This window comes from Camelus dromedarius, chromosome 4 (assembly GCF_036321535.1).
Source record: "Camelus dromedarius isolate mCamDro1 chromosome 4, mCamDro1.pat, whole genome shotgun sequence".
In the NCBI taxonomy this organism is placed as follows: Eukaryota; Metazoa; Chordata; class Mammalia; order Artiodactyla; family Camelidae; genus Camelus; species Camelus dromedarius.
Genome location: NC_087439.1, coordinates 31288925 through 31301472, shown reverse-complemented (window position 1 = coordinate 31301472; position 12548 = coordinate 31288925). Strand labels below are relative to the sequence as shown.

The 12548-nt window shown below is 37.9% G+C and overlaps 1 long non-coding RNA gene across 1 annotated transcript; it reads left to right on the top strand.

Annotated features, from left to right (window-relative positions):
* The first annotated feature begins 1271 nt into the window (after nucleotides 1–1271).
* LOC135321130 (uncharacterized) lies at nucleotides 1272–12156 on the top strand. Its single transcript, XR_010380582.1, has 3 exons — nucleotides 1272–1960; nucleotides 3458–3566; nucleotides 10488–12156. It is a non-coding gene; the product is annotated as an uncharacterized LOC135321130 (long non-coding RNA).
* The last annotated feature ends 392 nt before the right edge of the window (nucleotides 12157–12548 follow it).

Sequence of the window (12548 nt, the reverse complement as noted above, 5' to 3'; positions counted from 1 at the left end):
AAAAAAAAGAAGTAGTATCACCAGTCGGGTATTCAAGAAGTGTTTGTATAAGCAAGATGGTATATAGTAAGCCAAATACTGGACGGAGAGACAACTGGGTTATAAACTTGGGTCTGCTGTGTAAACATTTTCAGTGCTTTAAGACCTCAACTTCCTTATTTTTCAAAACTTTTTTAGCAATGGAACCCTTTTTTTCATAAATGATGTTCTGTGGAACCTTGTAAAATAAAAACAGGTAAAGTTGGTGTTTTTTCCTGTGCATTTTTCTGTAAGTTCCCATATTTACTGGGTGAAAAAAAGGCAGTATAATTAACGTTTAATTAATTAGAATTTAACTTAATTTAAAATTTACATTTATTTAGAATTTTTTAATGTGTTCACTTTTTGAAAGTGGGAAAATAATTGACAAAAAGTGGAAAAAATTGATTTACTAATGATAGAAATAAATTTTAAATATGTAGTGGCCTTATTGTACATATAAATGTGTTAACATTTTGACTTCATTTTAATAAAACTTAATTAAAGGATGTATTTTAGAGAGGGAGTAGTAGTCATTTTTTAGGAAATGTAAGATCTTTTTTCAGATTATAAAATCACCTGCTTGTTTTTTGTATTCAATAAATGAAGGCCAAATTAAAATTATTTATGGTTTAATGGATTACTTCACTGAAATTTGCTAGTTGAGAATGTTACTTAATGAAAGATGTGCATAAATTTATACAACATTTTTCCTGGTGAATGTGGCTCTCAAATGTTTTATTTTTATATTATCATTTAATTAAATAACAAACTTGTTTGTTACAGACAAAATTATTTGCTACCCTTTAAAATGAAAACATTTAGGAACCTATCCATGAAAAAGCAAAGGTGATATATGAATAAAGGTCAGAAGGGAATTAAACCAAATGGTTAGCAGTGGCTTTCTCTAGGGAATGGAATTGTGGAAATGCAAAAGTCTAACGTGTATGCTAGGTATAAAAATGACTTGAGTTGTAGCTATAAAATTATTTCATTTTTATTTAATAATTTAATTATCAGATTAAGTTTTTGAATTGGTATTAAACTAATTATAATTAAACAGTATGTGAGTTATAATTTTGGTAGTAAGTTGGAACAGAAATATAAGGAATATATCTAATGAGTAATGAATATAAATAAATTATAATTTTTGACTCTTGACTTAACATCAAAGTTAATTATAGTTAACCTACTGCTTTGAATATTAGAAAACAAGCTAACGCTTTAAACATTAGTAATGTATTAAAATGACTCTTACTTTTAAAGGGGATTCAGGTAGTTCATATTAAACTTTCTTTTGATTTTAAGTTGCCAGCTGCTCAAGTACAAACGTGAGAACTTTCTGAATACTGTTGCTGTAAACAAGCGTATATTCGGTTCCTGCTATGTGAAAAGGAGCCAAACGTAATGATCGTGGTCTTATTCAAGGACAGAGTGCTGATGATATCATTTCCATAGACAGTACAATGCTGCAGCTGGCTCTGTCAGTCTAGGAGGAGAGCTCACTTAAAAAAAGACCATGAAGTAATTTGCAATTCAGAGGCAGTATTTTAAAGGAAATGAGCTGGAAGTCTACTCATTGAAATCAAAGGAAACCTTGTGCTTTCTTTCTTTTTAGTATTTTTGTTTCTTCAAAGTATAACCATACCAGCTTGCATAGCCCATGTTAGGAATTCAGGAAAAGGTGACAGTGTTAAGAATCTTGCTTTTTGGAAAAGTTCTTTGGAGGGAGACCTTGGAGGAAAAAATTGTATAGGTGTCTGGAATTTAAGCCTACATTGCTCATTTCATTTAAGACATTTAAGACATGTTTCAGAGATATTTATTAGTATCTGTTCCCTCACAGTGCAAGGCTGATAAGTATATATGTGCACGAATCCCAACGGCATGAAAGCAGAGTCAGAATTCCCACCCTCCTTGGCTCAAAGGCAGCACAAATGAAGTGAGTAGCATTCAGTGGACCAATAACCTGGCCAAATATCCATTAAGTGCAAACATCTAGCTTTCTTAGGGGACAGTATTTTAGCTACAAATAAGCCCATTGACTCTTTTTGATACTGAATGTGTCTCCTTCTCCCCTTTTCTAGTGTCCAAGAATGTGTCTTTCATCTTCCTCTATTCAATAGCAAAATAAAATTCAACAGATACCTGAGTACCTACCATGTCTTAGAAACAGTACTAGGGGTCAGGGATGTAGAGAATGAAAGCACATATGTTCCCAAGTTGCTTAATCTTGTGGGGAAGATTTATGACCAAATAGCTTGTGCAGTGTTAGAAACATGACAGATGGAAGTATTTCTGCTTCTAGTCATAAGATTTCTGACCTGCGTACCCTGGTAATGGCCCAAGACCTATTAAGAAATAAATCTATGCCAGAGCATCTCTCCCTTTTATTACACATAGCATGGTTCTTCTCTTGGGATATTTTTTCATACTTATGTCTACTGACTTCTCTTTTCACCCCTGTACCATGGAAATTCTTGAGACATGCCACCACTCTGCTACTCCAAGGCACTCCAGGTTTTTCCAAACCTCCCTCTCCATCACCTTTTTGCTTTTCATTTAGACTCACGTCACCTACAGACATATGTTGCTTATGTGATTGTTCAGATGTCTGAAATGAGATGTAGATGTCAGAAAAATTCATCTTCTCTACTACCCACCTCTGACTTCTTCCCAGTTTCTCAAATTTCAGTACCATTGATCTTTGTCCTCAGAGTAACAATCTTCTTAAATAGAACGGCCTCTCCTTTTTTCCCCCTTCTCTCCCTTCCACCTTTGTTACCACCATGTCTGTTTCTTTTCTTCTTTCAAACTTTAAACAAACACTTTTGGAAGGTTCTCCTGGTTTGAACTTGAAACTTTATTCCTTCCTTGAGTTTGTTCTTTCAAAATTACTGCTCAAGTTACTTAATAGTAGTCAGTTACATTATCATAAAAGTACTGGTATACCAAGTATTATTAAGTATTACTTTAAAAGTAGATTTAGGAGAACAATGACATTTCAAACGTTTGCTAGTGATTATACATTTATAGTAATAATGTTCTATATGCATGCATAATTAGTAATATTCTGTATGCACGTATTTCTTGAATTCCTAGTCCACTCAACAGTGGTATCAAAATTAATTCCAAAGTATTGTTTGAAAAGAGAGTGAATAGGGAACAGCCCTGAGTTGAACTTTCACATGTATTTAGAGATTTTCTAGTTGTCTAGACCTTTATTTTTTTCTCCTTCAAATACTAGGACTACCTAAATAAGCCCATTGACTCTTTCAGCATACAAGAACCACGAATTCAACTGAGTACTTTTCTACAGATTTGCCTATTCACCTGTAAACCAATACATCTTTTTTCTGTACTTTTGTAACAATTTTTTTTACAACAAAGTAAGCCAGAGACTCCTTGAAGTTGTTTATTTCTCCCATAATTGTCCAAGGCAGGTGTTCCAGTTTGATGGCCAGGTCCTTTCGTCTTGTGACTCTACCATCCCCAAGGTCTTGCTGTCAACTGCATCAAGCCTGAAGACAGGGACAGAGAGCATGGAGGTATGTCTGCTTCTTAAAGGCCTCAGTGCTGGAAGAGGCATGCCTCACTTCTGCTCACAGTCCATGGGCAAGAGCTGGTCACAAGGCCACCTCACGATAAAAGGGAGGCTGGGAAACACAATTCCTGGCTGGACAGCCCCTTCCCAGATACCACAGTATCACAGTCAATGAGAAGAGTGGGGTTTGGTGACAACCACTCTGTCCTGTAGGGCGTCTGGACAAGTTAACAATTATACCACCACAGAAGATAATAAGTTTAACTTGGTTAACAGACTAGGGGACAAGTCAAGAAAGGCTTTGGGGAGGAAGTGGCATTTGAGCTATGTCTTAAAAGAAGAGTGTAAGTTAACCAGTTGGAAAAGAGGAATAAGATTTTAGAGAAAACATGCGAAAAGATAAGGAAGTATGAAAAAGTAGGGCCTATTAGGGGGACAAAAGTAGTGAAATATAAGTGGATTGTATTGTGAAGCCATGATAAGAAGATGAGCCAAAAGATGTGGCTAAAGAGGCTTCCGACTCAAAGGAAAAACTCATGCATTCAAGATATTTTGTGGGATGTAGAATCCACAAGGGTTGGATGGGAGATGAGGTCTGAGAGGTAGTGAGAGGCCACATCACCTAGGCCTTGTAAACCATAAGGGGAATTTTGGGTTTTATTCTAAATAAGACTAAACTAAGGACACACATGTATTTATTCAATCACAACAAACATATTCTGACCCTCTTCCCCAAAACACAACATTACCTGAATGATCCATGTCAGTGTAGTGTACCGATATGGAGTGCATTATTTTAGAGTAACATTGACTTATTTGATTGAACGTCCTCAGCTGTCTCATGGTGAGAACTAGTTCACATGCAACAGAAGTAAAGACAACAGGTATAGGGAGAGGAGGGAGTGTGAAAATGCCAAATAATGTTAATCTTAATTTTTCTGAAAATGGAACATTTTGGGTATGGTGCAAAAGCCAAGCCAGAATTCAGTGTTGGGGGGCAGTCTCCAAAAAGAAAGTTTAACTCTCATGTAAAATCATGGCAGCGGCTGTGGCTTAGTTCTCCTGGTGTCTATGAAAGGTACTGTCCCAACAACTCCATGCAGAGGATTTTGGGAAGAGTTCAAGAGAGGTTTAAGAGAATTGTGAATTAGAAAACTCCTCTTCTAAGTAGGAATCTGGGATATGATAATCTGAAAATGCACTTTTCAAAAGTGCCTTCTTTAGACCCAAAGAATAATTTTAGGGAAGGGAAAAGCCTCAGAGTTAAAGAGCAGATTTTGACACAACTGCTTATAGAATATGATATGAGAGGCATTTCTGAGAGAATTTCCTATTCAAAATGGCAGTATAGCTAATTTTGAATGGCTAATCCCCATAACCCACTGCTAACCGCAGGAACTTTCTAAAAGCGCTTGGTATTAAAATGTCACTCCATTGGTTGGGTGAAATTTTTCTCTCTTTGAGTACAGTGGGATTGTCCTTACCCTGATTTGGTAGATGCATTGATAACTGAGTGACAGACAGGAATCCCATTTTGTACAGTCTCCTGAAATACCCAGTGCAGCACACAGCAGGTGCTCCTTCTCCTTGCCCACATGAGGAACTGCAACACTTCAATGGACAGCTCAGGTCTCCTCCTCCATTTTCCTTGCTTTCCTTCCCCCAAGCTCAGCAGACAACCTTGCTTCATATTAAAACAAAACAAAACAAAAAAAACAGTCAAGGTTATGAGGTGTTAATTTCTTGATTTTCCTGCCCCCTTAGCTGTATATTTACCTCCCTCTGCCCATTTTCTGAGAATTTGTTTCCTCCGCTCACTGAGGCTGATTCAAGGCTCCTTTCATAACTATACTGTTAATTCCATTTCTTCTTGCATTAATTCCTCAATTGTTTGCTTCCTTCCAAAATGTTGTATTGAGCACCTACTCAAAAAGATCTAAACAGAATGTTAATACTATGTGTGTGCCACTGTGCTTGATGCTGGGAATATACTTGTGATAGTTAAGATGGTCAAGGTGGAACTGCCATGCTAACAGGAAGAATATTCTTTATTGAATTTTTAATTTCTTTCTTTCAAATGGCTTCCTCTCTAGAACCTAAAACTGCATTCAATTCTCTCTAGTAAAGAAAAAGAAAAAAGAAAAATATTTTAAAGTCTCTTGATTTTATGCCCCCTTCTTGATACTACGCATCACTCCCTTGGCAGCTAAGCTTCTCGAGAAAACATTTTATTATTGTGTTTCTAAAACTGGAGTCACACGAACTATTTTTTTTTCACAAGAACTGTTTTTAAAGAACTTTGATCTATACTTGCACCCTATGCAGAAATAAACTCAAAATGGAAAATAGACCCAACTGTAAAACATAAAACTATGAAGCTTCATAAGAAAACATAGAAGAAAATTTTTATGCCCTTGGAATAGGCAAAGATTTGTTAGATATATTACCAAAATATGAGCCATAAAATTTTAAAAATTGACAAATTGGTCTGCATCAAAATTAAGAACTGCTATTTGAGAGATGTCTTTGAAACATGCTGATAAGAGAATGAAGAGAGAAGCTGCACACTGGGACAAAAATATTTGTAAATTGTATCTTATGAAGAACTTACATGCAGAGTATATCAAGAACTCAAAATGCAGTAAGAAAATAACTCAGTAAAAAAAAAAAAAAAAAAAAGGCAAAAGATGTGAACAGACATTTCACCAAAGTAGATATTACGGATGACAAGCGCATGAAAAGATGCTCAACAGCATTAGTCATTCAGAAAGGCAAATTAAAACCGCAAGTAGTTACCATTACATATCCACTAGAATTGCTAAAATTAAAAAAGACTGACTAAACCAAGTGTTGGTGAGGATGAGGAGGAACTGGAACTCTCAAACACCACTGGTGGGAATGTAAAAAATAATACAACCACTTTGGAAAATTGTTTATCAGTTTCTTAATAAGTTAACCCTATACCTCTCATATGACCCAGCCATTTCACTACTAGGTATTTACCCAAGTGAAAAAAGAGCAGAATATATGACCTTATGAAAGACTTGTACATAAATGTTCAGAGCAGCTTTATTTGCAGTAGTCCAAAACTGGAAGTGTCCCTCAGCAGTTGTGTGGATAAACAAACTATTGATGCATGGTTCTCAAAAAACTTTTTTGTAAAGTAAATCACTGAGTTACTACATAGTCACTTGAAACAAAATTAACAACAGATAAAACTTATAAATTGATAGCCACCTTACAAATTTTTCCTGGTTTATGACTTGCTGTAATTTTCTTTCCACAAAATTCTTATGCTGAGTGTAAGCCAGACAAAACAAGACTACATGTTCCCTGATTCCATTTATATAAATTTCTAGAAAATGCAAAGTAATCTAGAATGACAGATCAGTAGTTGGCTAGGAATTGGCAGCTAGGGATGTATGGGAGGTAGGATTATAAAATGACATAAGGAAACACTTTGGGGTAATCTATATATTCATTATTTTTATTGCAATGATGGTTTCATGAATATATATATATATGTATGTCTAAACTTCGTAAATTGTGCCCTTAAATATGTGCAATGCATTATATGCCAATTAATTTACAAATCAAAATTCTAAAATTACAAATTCAGTACCATTCAACAAGATGGACAATGTTATTTTGCTGAAAATAAAGTATTTGTGGGTGCAGAATTTTCTCTGGGACCACCCACCTAGCCACCCTCAATACCTAACATGGAGTGTGCTCTCTCTTGAGTCCTACATCCCCTCCTGGATAGTCCTTCCCTTCTTCTGACTCTCTTCTCCCAGATCCTCCCAGCTACTCCACCCCACAAGGCTCCAGGTCCAATTGTGTCTCAGCCTAAGGCATCAGTTGCCAATCATTTTCTGCTCCTCCATGGGCCCCCTGTTAGATAAGGGAAAATGGGAGCTTCTGATCCTACAACTGGAAAAGGAGAAAGAGAAAGGAAGCCACCTGAGAGCAGAAAATCTGAAAAACAAACTGGGACGGTTGCACACGTGCTGGCACACATCCTTTTCCTTATGCTGAGAATACCTGTTTCTGTCACAGCACAGAATGACCCCTTCTGTTACCTTAGCCTTGAGGTACCAGGCTTAAGAAGGCAGGGGGTGGGGAGTCCCACCCTGCCAGGTCTCTCGACCCCTCAAACCCCTCAAGGGCAGTGGACTTGAAGTACAGTCTCTTATAAATCATTATACCCTCAGTACCCTGTGGTACCTGGCATATGTCAGTTTATAAGTAAACAAGTAAATGAATGAATCAATTAAATTCACTCAATTGTGATGAGTTGAATAGAAATTCAATGATTAAATGGTACAACCCAAATACAATTTAATTTTTGCCTTAATTAATTTATCAGTATCTGTCCATGCACCAACGCTTGGTTAACACCCAATTGATGCCTGTCTTTTCTAGATGTCCTATTATCTGGAAGAGGCTTGGGAAACTGACTTCACACAGGTTTCTGTCAGCTTATCTTACTAAACATCTTTAGAAGTCCACATGTTTTTAAAATAGAAAGTACAGACTCTGTACCCTTGGGCAAGTTGGGCAATTTCTCAGAGACTCAGTTTCTTCAGCTGTAAAATAGCAATAATAATAGCAACAATTTAATAGAGTTGAGGTGAGGATTAACTGAGTCAGTCCACGTACAGCGCTTGGCACAGTGTGTGTCACCAAGTAACAGCAAGCATTGACTCCTCTGTCTCCTTGTCCTATTACTCCTACTATCCCCACCACCAGCCTTGCTCATGTCTTTGCTTTCTATTTTCTGTTAAGGTGTGAATGTAGCCTTGCTTAGCTGGAGGAAGTATTCTGAACTCTGACCGTTCTCTTAAGCTCACTTAAGAAATTGCCATCTGACATAATTTCACCTGGGATCTCCATAGCACACTATTGCTTGTTTAAAATTAAATAGAATAAATTCGAATGACTTACCGACTCCTGGCACACAGAATTTATCCTTTAGAGGGAAAAAAAAACACACCTTATTCTCAGGAGGAAAATAGCACTAAATTAGGATGTATTTTTGGTCTTAACAGAGACTATAAAATGTGTTCTTGAATTTCCAGTTATCTAGGCAAAAAGTGGATTTCGAAAAGGGAAGGGACCAGGTGGTAGAGCTGTGAGGGGAAGAATGACGTTGCCCTTGGGCCCCATCTCTGCAGGGATGGTGGTGTAGGCTGGTGGTGGCCAGCTAGGGTTTTAACTGGATTCACTTTTGACTCTTCTCTTCATCTCTTACTGGTTGTAGGATTTGAAGCAAATTATACTCTCAGCCATCTCTTAGCTTCACTTTTCTTCTTTATGAATGAGAATAGCGTCTACTTCAGAATGAGAATTAAATGAGGTCATGTAAGTGTGGAGGAAATAAAATTTTATTAAAATAACCTAATTTCAGACTCTTCCACGTGAAAGGTCCTCAACAGAGGAAAATGTATCCCTTTGATTAGGAGAGGATATTGATGGGCCATCTACTTGGGACAGGCAAAGTCCAGGCCCAGTTGGATAGGAGAGATTGAGATAAAGTGGATATAAAGGTAGCTGGTCTGAGTACTGAAGCAATGGGAGTTTCAAATTTTCTCCCTGAAACCCGAGAAAAGGAGTTTGGACCTGGAACTAGAGGGAAAAGCAATGGGGGAATAAGCCCAGAGTGCTCTTCCCAGTGGGCATATTGGAAATCAAGTGAGGGTTGCTTTCTCTTCGGTGCTCCCTTTACTTGTTACCCTTTCCTGTGTCTTCAGTGGGGCTTTACAGCTTCCTTAGACTTGTATTAACACTGCCTTAGGGAATCAAGGGAAGGCCATGTTCAGAGCAAGCTGGGGCAGCCCACAGGACTTCGATGGGGGATCAAGTGTTGTGTCTAGAGCAGAGACCAGGAGCAAGTGGTGAGAAGAGCCGCTGGGAAAATACAACTTCCTCTCTGGCCCTCCACTGAAATATGAGGAAGGGAGCTAGACTCTCCTAGTTATTAAATTGTTTGCATTTTACAGTCTTTGCCTCCTCTTGAGCCCAGAGGGCTGGAGGACTTGGGGACAAGTGGAGTAAATATACTTTATACTGAGCACTTTTTACTGTTACCACCTTAGAATAAGGTACTAACTCCTTTAAGCTGGACTATTGCAGTTGCCTCTTTACATAATTGCCAGAAGAATATTTTAAGCATAAAATGGATCAAGCCATCACCCTTCTTATATCATTTCATTGGCTTCCCATTTGCCTTGATTAAAATCCCAACGCTTCTTTTGACCTATAAACCCACTTGCTTCCATGAGCAGCCCCACGTGGTACCCAATGGCCCCCCTTCACCAATAGTGCTCCGGGACCCAAGGGGTCTGTACACACAGCCTTCTCTCTTCTGAGGTCCTCCTCCTCCTGTTCTTCATGTGTCTGGCTCATCCCACTCAGGTCTCAATACCAATGTCACCTTGGGCATCTTTCCTGGCCAATCTAGATAAATAGGTCTCACCATCTGGTCCTTGCTATTATCTATGGTGATACCCTTGCTGTTTCTTCATCACACTCACCCAGTTTTGTGATTATTTATCTTTTTGCTTTCTTATTTCCTATCTGTCTTTGAGTATTTCACAAATCCCACCATGCATCTAGCACCTGCTTTAGTGCCTGCACCCTAGGAGGCACGCAATAAATATTTGAAGGATGGAAGAGTGAATGAACATGTGTCCAGAGTAACACCATCCAACAGAAATACAACGTGGGCCACATATGTAATTTTAAATTGTCTAGTAGCCACACGTAAAAAGAAAGAGTAAAATTAATTTTAATAATGTATTTTATTTACCCAGTGTATCCAGAATCTTATCATTGCAACTATAATCAACATAAAAATTATTGAGATATTTTACATTCTTTTGTACTAAGTCTTCAAAATCCATTGTGTATTTTACACTTTCAGCACATCTCAGTTTGAACCAGCCACATTTCAAGTGCTCAGTAACCACATGAGGAGCCAAGCTCCTGTACTGGACAGTGCAGGTCTTGAGCATACAGGTGCTCAATATGGGATAGCTGTCAGATAATAAAAATAATGCAAAGTTTCCGAAGAAGAAAGGTGTATTTTGAGAGCTGTGGAGAAAAGCTGTAGCCAGTGGCCAAGTCAGCAATACCTGAGGCTTCACTCACCTGCTAGCATCTGGAAAAACCGGGATACCTCACACGCCCTATTGGATGAGTAAGGCCACCGGACGAGGAGTGAGATGGACACTTGTGCAAAAGCCCTTGCCTTCCAGACACCCGCAGAGAAGAGTGGAGAGAGAGGACACCAGAACAACAGGCTTGTTGCGTGGGTGGAAGGAGACAGTGGGCAGCAGTCTTTGCCGGAAAGGTCTCTGCCAGCAGAGTATCTCAGAATGGAATCCATCCAGACACCATCAGAAATCTTGCTGAAGCATACTGTTCCTGGGGTTTGTTGGTGGCAGAGTATGTAATGCTGATAGTTTCTTCCTTCCTATAAAACTTCCTGTGGCTAATTTGTGGCCAGCATACTTCCAGTTAGGAAGTTGGAAGTAGCCAACTAGGCTGTCTACTGAAGAGTTTTAACCAGTTTTCATGGTAGGAAATTTCCTAAGAAGTGATTTAGATGCAAGCCTCTCACTAGATGTGCTTGGGGGAGGAATCCATTATATGTATTTAAAACTCAGTTGTAATATGAGAGTAAAATATGTGTCATATGAAGAGGTAAGCTACTTACTCTGGTGTCCAAAGCAAGAACTGTCTCCCACCCACATTTAATTAATGATTACGTTTCATTGCTCAGCCTCATCATCATCATCTTATCGCTGTGAGTTCCTGAATCAGAAGGATGAAAGGGCAATTAGTGCCAAGTTACCTGAGTCTACCTCTCTGCTCTTACCAAGCAGTCTGGGTGATGGGTTCTGAATCATTTTGCACAGAAAGTCCCAAAGGTGTCAGTGGGGATCTGTAAGGAGGAGCAAGTTTAAGATCATTTAAGGGAGAATTCCGCACTGCAGATCTGAGAACCCAGTCCACAGCCCAGAGTGAAGGGTTTTAACACATTTTCTCCAGAAAATGAAGACTCACTCCTTGCAAGTTTCAAAGAATATCTGCCAGTAACATTTTGTTGGAGATCCATGATTTACAAAAGGTCCAGTAATTTTGGTGAGAGTTTTTCAAAGCCGGGTGAGGAAGGTAAGACTGTTTCCCAGCACAAAGAAAGCTGCTAATTTGATGAAATATCAGCTGTGTTTGACAACAAAGAGAAACACGCCATGAAAGCCCAACTGTTCCTTTCAGACGATATTAATAGAAAACTGGCAAACAAGGAAGATTAGTAGAAGAATGTTCTACCAAGTAGATCCAATTTCTCCAAGGAAATGTTAATCCATACTCAATACGGTCTTCCACATTTAAAAAAAAAATGAGTCATTGTCTCACTGATTATTTTAAGAGATTTTATAAAGGTTAACCCGTGTTCGAGTCAAATGAATCTTTTTGATTTCTTTTTTCCCCTTCAGATATTTGTAAAGAACATTACAGATATATTCTTAATGAAATAAAATTTTAAAATACGCTTTTAAGTTATTATGGGCCCTTTGCCGATTTCATTCCTCTTTCCCTCCTGAACTATATTATGATGTCTCTGCTCCTTACATGTTTTCTACTTGCTATGTATGTGTGTGTCTAGAGATGAAATACGGTATAGCCTTTGCATTTAAAAATTTTAAATAAATGGTAACTACTGCTAACACTTTGTGTCTTCTTGCAGAAATTTCTATGAATATGCAAGCATATATAATTTTTTTATTTAAATAAGTTCATACACACATTTCTACACCTTGTGTTTTTCACTTAATATGTCTTAGGTGTCTTTTTATATTTATCCATATCAATCTACCTCATTTGGTTTAACAGCTCTAGGTATACCTCAGTTTATTACCCCAATTTCTTATCAATGAGCATTTAAGTTGTTTACTTTCTCCTGTTGGCGAACGTTCCT